The sequence below is a fragment of the Mus caroli genome, unplaced genomic scaffold (genome assembly GCF_978045245.1).
Source record: "Mus caroli unplaced genomic scaffold, Mus_caroli_1 scaffold_3, whole genome shotgun sequence".
Lineage (NCBI taxonomy): Eukaryota > Metazoa > Chordata > Mammalia > Rodentia > Muridae > Mus > Mus caroli.
This window is the reverse complement of record NW_028227258.1, coordinates 150515008-150524290: the sequence shown is the minus strand read 5'-3', so window position 1 is coordinate 150524290 and position 9283 is coordinate 150515008.

Genomic DNA, 9283 nt, shown 5'->3' with positions numbered 1-9283 from the left:
TAAAAGGGAGTGGGTGGGTTGGGGAGCAGGGCAGGGGAAGGGTATGGGAGTGGGGGAGGAGGTTTCCCAACCCTAAGTACTTCCTTGAGGAATTATAAGCACATTTCTTGTGTACACATGTGTGAGTTCAGGAGCAGGTATGTTGTGCAAAGGTGTACCTGCATATATGTGTATGTGCATGTGTGTATGCATGGCAAAAGGGACATCAGCTTGTTCCTCACCTAACGTCCATAAATTATTAATATGAAATTATTTTGTTGTTTTTTCTTTTCTATTTCTGTCTTTTCTTTTCCTTTCTTTCCCTTTCCTTTCTTTTCTTTCCTATCCTTTTCTCTTTGAGATAGGGTCTCACTATGCAGCTCTACTTCTCCTGAAACTTACTGTGAAGACCAGGCAGGCCTCAAACTCATATATATCTGCCTGCCTAGGTCTCCCAAGTGCTGGGATTAAAGGTGTGCACCACTATGCCTAGCTGAAATTCTTAGTTTTAAATTTTCATACATGAGTATACTGTATTTACACAATTTCTATACCTTCCTCTATCATCTACAATTCCTCCCACCTCAAACTCCCTCTGGGAATCCTGACTTCTTTTGCACTATGTATATGATTATATAATTTATATACATGGTATATAACATTATATATACTTTTTATGTATACCCTTTCTTTATAGTATCTTTGTCCTAATTTCTCCTTCTTTAGGACCTTTGCTCTACCTGGTCTTACTGTCCCTTTCTACTTCTGGGATCTGTGACTGCTGAAGTTTATATATTCAAATCAAAGGATTCATATTTAGAATTCACAAGTAAGAAAGACCATGTGGCATTTTCCTTTGTAGATATGAGTTCCCTCACATGTGCCTCATTTTCATTATCTATCTGTCAGCTGATTAACATCTGGGCTGATTCCATTTTCTGGACATTGGGAATATAGGATTAAAAACCTGAATGAGTTAGGTTTCCTGTAGTAGGATATCATTCCTTTGTACATATGTGAAGGGAAGGTATAGTTGGGCCATATGGTTTATATCAAGTTTTAGAATCTCCATACTGTTTTCCTGCATGCTTTCACTAGTTTGTTATGCCATTAACTGTGACTGAGACTGTCCTTTTACCAACATTCTCTCCAGCATTTAAGTTGATTCTTTGATCTTAGCCAATTTGACTAGGTTAGGATTAAATCACAAAGCAGTTGGATCCGGGACTCCGCCGAACTTAGGAACTTAGTCTGCACAGGTGAGAGTGTGCACCACAGAGGCAGACAGCTTCTGGGACAGGCGGGAGCCACAGAGCCCCTGAGCAGCACACTTTTGGGGCCGCAGACATCCGGCACCCTCCCAGCTGGAGGACAGTGGACCCGCCCTGCACGGGAGCCCTCTGCCTCAGGAGAAGGGAGCACCATCTTGGATCCGGGACTCCACTGAACTTAGGAACTTAGTCTGCACAGGTGAGAGTGTGCACCACAGAAGCTGACAGCTTCTGTGACCTGCCAAAGCAACACAGCATCTGGGAAAGGTCCTGTTTTGGGCCTTCTTTTTCAGCCAGGAGGAGGTCCAAACACCAGATATCTGTGCACCTTCCCTGTAAGAGGAGAGCTTGTCAGCAGAGAGTGCTCTAACCACTGAAACTCAGAGGAGAGAGACTGTCCCCCAGGTCTGCTGATAGACGGTAATCAGAATCACCAGAAGAACAATCTATAAACAGAGACAACTATAACGACTCCAGAGATTACCAGATGGTGAAAGGTAAACGTAAGAATCTTACTAACAGAAACCAAGACCACTCACCATCATCAGAACCCAGCACTCCCACTTTGCCCAGTCCAGGGCACCCCAACACACCTGAAAAGTTAGACCTGGATTTAAAAGCATATCTCATAATGATGGTAGAGGACATCAAGAAGGACTTTAATAACTCACTTAAAGAATTACAGGAGAACATTGCTAAAGAGTTACAAGTCCTTAAAGAAAAACAGGATAACACAATCAAACAGGTAGAAGTCCTTAAAGAAAAACAGGAAAACACATCCAAACAGATGATGGAAATGAACAAAACCATACTAGACCTAAAAAGGGAAGTAGACACAATAAAGAAAACCCAAAATGAGGCAACACTGGAGATAGAAACCCTAGGAAAGGAATCTGGAACCATAGATGCAAGCATCAGCAAAAGAATAAAAGAGATGGAAGAGAGAATCTCAGGTGCAGAAGATTCCATAGAGAGCATCGGCAAAACAATCAAAGAAAATGGAAACTGCAAAAAGATCCTAACTCAAAACATCCAGGAAATCCAGGACACAATGAGAAGACCAAACCTACGGATAATAGGAGTGGATGAGAATGAACATTTTCAACTCAAAGGACCAGCAAACATCTTCAACAAAATTATAGAAGAAAACTTCCCAAATCTAAAGAAAGAGATGCCCATGAACATAAAAGAAGCCTACAGAACTCCAAATAGACTGGACCAGAAAAGAAATACCTCCTGACACATAATAATCAGAACAACAAATGCACTAAATAAAGATAGAATACTAAAAGCAGTAAGAGAAAAAGGCCAAGTAATATATAAAGGCAAGCCTATCAGAATTACACCAGATTTTTCACCAGAGACTATGTAAGCCAGAAGATCCTGGACAGATGTTATAAAGACACTAAAAGAACACAAATTCCAGCCCAGGCTACTATACCCAGCCAAACTCTCAATTAACATAGATGGAGAAACCAAAGTATTCCACGACATAACCAAATTCACACATTATCTCTCCAGGAATCCAGCCCTTCAAAGGATAATAACAGAAAAAAACCAATACAAGGACGGGAACCACGCCCTAGAAGAAACAAGAGGTAATCCCTAAACAAACCTAAAAGAAGACAGCCACAAGAACAGAATGCCAACTTTAACAACAAAAATAACAGGAAGCAACAATTACTTTTCCTTAATATCTCTTAATATCAATGGACTCAACTCCCCAATAAAAAAGACATAGCCTAACAAACTGGCTACACAAAAAAGACCCAACATTTTGCTGCTTACAGGAAACTCATCTCAGAGAAAAAGATAGACACTACCTCAGAATGAAAGTCTGGAAAACAATTTTCCAAGCAAATGGTATGAAGAAACAAGCTGGAGTAGCCATTCTAATATCTGATAAGATTGACTTCCAACCCAAAGTAATCAAAGAAGACAGGGAGGGGCACTTCATACTCATAAAAGGTAAAATCCTCCAAGAGGAACTATCAATTCTGAATATCTATGCTGCAAATACAAAGGCAGACACATTCATTAAAGAAACTTTAGTAAAGCTCAAAGCACACATTGTACCTCACACAATAATAGTGGGAGACTTCAACACACCACTTTCACCAATGGACATATCATGGAAACAGAAACTTAACAGGGACACAGTGAAACTAACAGAAGTTATGAATCAAATGGATCTGGCAGATATCTACAGAACATTCTATCCTAAAACAAAAGGATATACCTTCTTCTCAGCACCTCATGCTACCTTCTCCAAAATTGACCACATAATTGGTCACAAAACAGGCCTCAACAGATACAAAAATATTGTAATTGTCCCATGCATCCTATCAGATCACCATGGACTAAGGCTGATCTTCAATAACAAAATAAATAATAGAAAGCCAACCTTCACGTGGAAACTGAACAACACTCTTCTCAATGATACCTTGGTTAAGGAAGGAATAAAGAAAGAAATTAAGGACTTTTTAGAGTTCAATGAAAATGAAGCCACAACATACCCAAACTTATGGGACGCAATGAAAGCATTTCTAAGAGGAAAACTCATAGCTCTGAGTGCCTCCAAAAAGAAACTAGAGAGAGCACACATTAGCAGCTTGACAACACACCTAAAAGCACTAGAACAAAAGGAAGCAAATTCACCCAAGAGGAGTATCTGCAGGAAATAATCAAACTCAGGGGCGAAATCAACCAAGTGGAAACAAGAAGATCTATTCAAAGAATCAACCAATCAAGGAGCTGGTTCTTTGTGAAAATCAACAAGATAGATAAACCCTTAGCCAGACTCACTAGAGGGCACAGGGAAAGCATTCTAATTAACAAAATCAGAAATGAAAAAGGAGACATAACAATAGATCCTGAAGACATCCAAAACACCATCAGATCCTTCTACAAAAAGCCATACTCAACAAAACTGGAGAACCTGGATGAAATGGAGAAGTTTCTAGACAGATACCAGGTACCAAAGTTGAATCAAGATCAGGTTAATGATCTAAACAGCCCTATATCCCCCAAAGAAATAGAAGCAGTCATTAATAGTTTCCCAACCAAACAAAGCCCAGGACCAGATGGGTTTAGTGCAGAGTTCTATCAGACCTTCAAAGAAGATCTAATCCCAGTTCTTCACAAAATATTCCACAAAATAGAAACAGAAGGTACTCCACCCAACTCATTCTATGAAGCCACAATTACTCTGATACCTAAACCACAAAAAGACCCAACAAAGATAGAAAACTTCAGACCAATATCCCTTATGAATATTGATGCAAAAATCCTCAATAAAGTTCTTGCTAACCGAATCCAAGAACACATCAAAACAATCATCCATCCTGACCAAGTAGGTTTCATCCCAGGGATGCAGGGATGGTTCAATATACGGAAATCCATCAACGTAATCCAGTATATAAACAAACTCAAATACAAAAACCACATGGTCATCTCGTTAGATGCAGAAAAAGCATTTGACAAGATCCAACACCCATTCATGATAAAAGTCTTGGAAAGATCAGGAATTCAAGGCCCATACCTAAACATGATAAAAGCAATCTACAGCAAACAAGTAGCCAACATCCAAGTAAAGGGTGAGAAGCTTGAAGCAATCACTCTAAAATCAGGGACTAGACAAGGCTGTCCACTTTCTCCATATCTATTCAACATCGTACTTGAAGTCCTAGCCAGAGCAATTCTACAACAAAAGGAGATCAAAGGGATACAAATTGGAAAAGATGAAGTCAAAATATCACTCTTTGCAGATGATATGATAGTATACATAAGTGACCCTAAAAATTCCATCAGAGAACTCCTAAACCTGATAAACAGCTTCGGTGAAGTAGCTGGATATAAAATTAACTCAAACAAATCAATGGCCTTTCTCTACACAAAGAATAAACAGGCTGAGAAAGAAATTAGGGAAACAACACCCTTCTCAATAGTCACAAATAATATAAAATATCTTGGCGTGACTCTATCTAAGGAAGTGAAAGATCTGTATAATAAAAACTTCAAGTCTCTGAAGAAAGAAATTATAGAAGATCTCAGAAGATGGAAAGAGCTCCCATGCTCATGGATTGGCAGGGTCAACATTGTAAAAATGGCTATCTTGCCAAAAGCAATCTACAGATTCAATGCAATCCCCATCAAAATTCCTACTCAATTCTTCAACGAATTAGAAAGTGCAATCTGCAAATTCATCTGGAATAACAAAAAACCTAGGATAGCAAAAACTCTTCTCAAGGATAAAAGAACCTCTGGTGGAATCACCATGCCTGACCTAAAGCTTTACTATAGAACAATTATGATAAAAACTGCGTGGTACTGGTATAGTGACAGACAAGTAGATCAATGGAATAGAATTGAAGACCCAGAAATGAACCCACACACCTATGGTCACTTGATCTTCGACAAGGGAGCTAAAACCATCCAGTGGAAAAAAGACAGCATTTTCAACAAATGGTGCTGGCACAACTGGTTGTTATCATGTAGAAGAATGTGAATCGATCCATTCCTATCTCCTTGTACTAAGGTCAAGTCTAAGTGGATCAAGGAACTTCCCATAAAACCAGAGACACTGAAACTTATAGAGGAGAAAGTGGGGAAAAGCCTTGAAGATATGGGCACAGGGGAAAAATTCCTGAATAGAACAGCAAAGGCTTGTGCTGTAAGATCGAGAATTGACAGGTGGGACCTCATGAAACTGCAAAGCTTCTGTAAGGCAAAAGACACCATCAATAAGACAAAAAAACCACCAACAGATTGGGGAAGGATCTTTACCTATCCTAAATCAGATAAGGGACTAATATCCAATATATATAAAGAACTCAAAAAGGTGGACTCCAGGAAATCAAATAACCCCATTAAAAAATGGGGCTCAGAACTGAACAAAGAATTCTCACCTGAGGAATACCGAATGGCAGAGAAGCACCTGAAAAAATGTTCAACATCCTTAATCATCAGGGAAATGCAAATCAAAACAACCCTGAGATTCCACCTCACACCAGTCAGAATGGCTAAGATCAAAAATTCAGTTGACAGCAGATGCTGGCGAGGATGTGGAGAAAGAGGAACACTCCTCCATTGTTGGTGGGATTGCAAGCTTGTACAACCACTCTGGAAATGAATCTGGTGGTTCCTCAGAAAATTGGACATAGTACTACCTGAGGATCCAGCAATACGTCTCCTGGGCATATATCCAGAAGATGTCCCAACCGGTAAGAAGGACACATGCTCCACTATGTTCATAGCATCCTTATTTATAATAGCCAGAAGCTGGAAAGAACCCAGATACCCCTCAACAGAGGAATGGATACAGAAATTATGGTACATTTACACAATGGAGTACTACTCAGCTATTAAAAAGAATGAATTTATGAAATTCCTAGCCAAATGGATGGACCTGGAGGGCATCATCTTGAGTGAGGTAACACAATCACAAAGGAACTCACACAATATGTATTCACTGATAAGTGGATATTAGCCCAAACTTAGGATACCCAAGATACAAGATACAATTTGCTAAACGCATGAAACTCAAGAAGAATGTAGACCAAAGTGTGGACACTATGCCCCTTCTTAGAATTGGGGACAAAACACCCATGGATGGAGTTACAGAGATAAAGTTTGGATCTGTGATGAAAGGATGGACCATCTAGAGACTGCCATATCCAGGGATCCATCCCATAATCAGCTTCCAAATTCTGACACCATTGCATACACTAGCAAGATTTTGCTGAAAGGACCCAGATATAGCTGTCTCTTGTGAGACTATGCTGGGGCCTAGCAAACACAGAAGTGCATGCTCACAGTCAGCTATTGGATGGATCACAGGGCTCCCAATGGAGAAGCTAGAGAAAGTACCCAAGGAGTTAAAGGGATCTGCAACCCTATAGGGGGAACAACATGATGAACTAACCAGTACCCTGGAGCTCTTGTCTCTAGCTGCATATGTATCGAAAGATGGCCTAGTCGGCTATCACTGGAAAGAGAGGCCCATTGGACTTGCAAACTTTATATGCCCCAATACAGGGGAATGCCAGGGCCAAAAGAATGGGAATGGGTGGGTAGGGAAGTGTGTGGGTGTATGGGGGACTTTTGGGATAGCATTGGAAATGTAATTGAGGAAAATACGTAATAAAAAATATTAAAAGTTAAAAAAAAAAAAGAAATCACAAAGTAGTTTTAACTTGCCTTACCCTCTGTTTAAGGATACAAAACTATTTTAAAGCTATTTTCCTAGTTGTTTTTAACTTTTTCTTTTGAGGAACATTCTGTTGAAATGTGTGCTCATATCATTAATAGGTTCGTTTGTTTTCTTGATTTTAATTTTTAGTTCTTTGTATATTTTGTTTATTATTCTTCTATTAGATATTCAAGCAGTAAACATTTTCGCCTCTCCTTTGGGCTACCTTCTTAAATGTTTGTTTTCTTTGCTGTATAAAGGCTTTTAGTTTTATGAGGTCTAGGACTTAATTTCTTAATGGAAACTTATTCAGAATGTTCTTTCTGGCACCCAGAGATCATGTACAGAGGTAAACACCTTGGAGAACATGGGTGTGAGGGAACAGTGTGGACCGAGGTCTAGGACAACTCTTCGATGGTTGAATATGCAGAGGTGGCCTGAGCTAAGTCTGACGCCCTCACTAGTAGAGCATGTTGGGGTACAGGGCTCTCACCTGACTGGGCTGGTGTACGACTCTGTAAACGGACATGCTTATACATCTGCTTCCTTTGTGCAGTCACCTATGGGCTGTGAAGCACTGTTCTGTGTATTCAATGTTCTAGGTAGAAGAATACGCAATTCTTTTAAGAATCTATGTGAACATGAAGCTTGACACTTCAGCCTTGGAATTTCAGGAGCCACAGGACACTCGGTAGGATAAATAGGCTGACCTTCAAGACTTAACATCTTGTGAAGGGTATCTGCTGTCTGGAAATAAAACATGAATACATTATTACTCTCTGCTTTTGTCCTGTGAGAATTCTATTCTCCTTGTACATAGAGGGTGCCTCAGGCTTACCATGAGAAAACCAAGTTCAGGAAATGTAGACGAGTCCATGGATCTTTTCTCATTTCTAAGCAGTACTTGATGTCTCTCAGCTTTTTGTGTGTTGCCATTTTGTTCTTATTTTGGTTTCAATGTACAATTTCTGTAAAATAACAAAACTATATATTTAATTTAAGATTATAAACATCTCTACATGCATTCCTTTCTGCAAACCATAGTAGTTATAAAATCCATATTTTCATCAACCTTTTTGTTATAAAGTTTCCTAACAGCTTTGATTCTGATAGTTTATTTCAAACTTTTGAAGTTTATGGATTATTTAGTCTATTATGTCCCACCCAAATTATTCCTGCTTTTATTATAGTTCAATTATATTTGAGGTTAAGGATGTTGATCTATAATTTATACATATTCATAACTATAGTAAGCATTTTCTAAAACTAAGAGACCTATTTATGGTATGAATATCACCTTTTTGTTATACATATTTTTATAGAATTTCTTAATTCTTTTCCACAGTCCTAGGCATGTTTCTTCCTGTCCATTTAAGCCAGAGCTTAAAACATCCCTTACCAAATACAAAGAAAGAAACAAAAAATATTCTAGATTCATGCTGGCCCAAAAATGCTTTCCTATAGGCCCCAGTGGAATTTATTCAGTATTTCTTACATATGAACATTTCTATTATACCCCTCCAGTGATCATTCAATAGATAACATTGTGTACATCATTACAGTAAGTGTCAAAGAAAGAGAAAATGCAAGTCTACTAAGAAATTTGTCTCCTCAAATGTATAATAAATGTCCTTCACAAAGTGTAATGATGGATATATTTTGCTCGTGTGTGTGTGTGTGCTCTCAGGAGTGTATATGTGTATAATGTTTAGAAGCACAAGGTAGCTGTTATAATAAACACTGTCTTTGGCTGACCGTGCCTTGTCTTTAGAGGAACATAAGCTAGCCACTTTCTCATAGCTATTTTAAATATTACCTTGTCACTTTGGGGTATCTAAAAGGG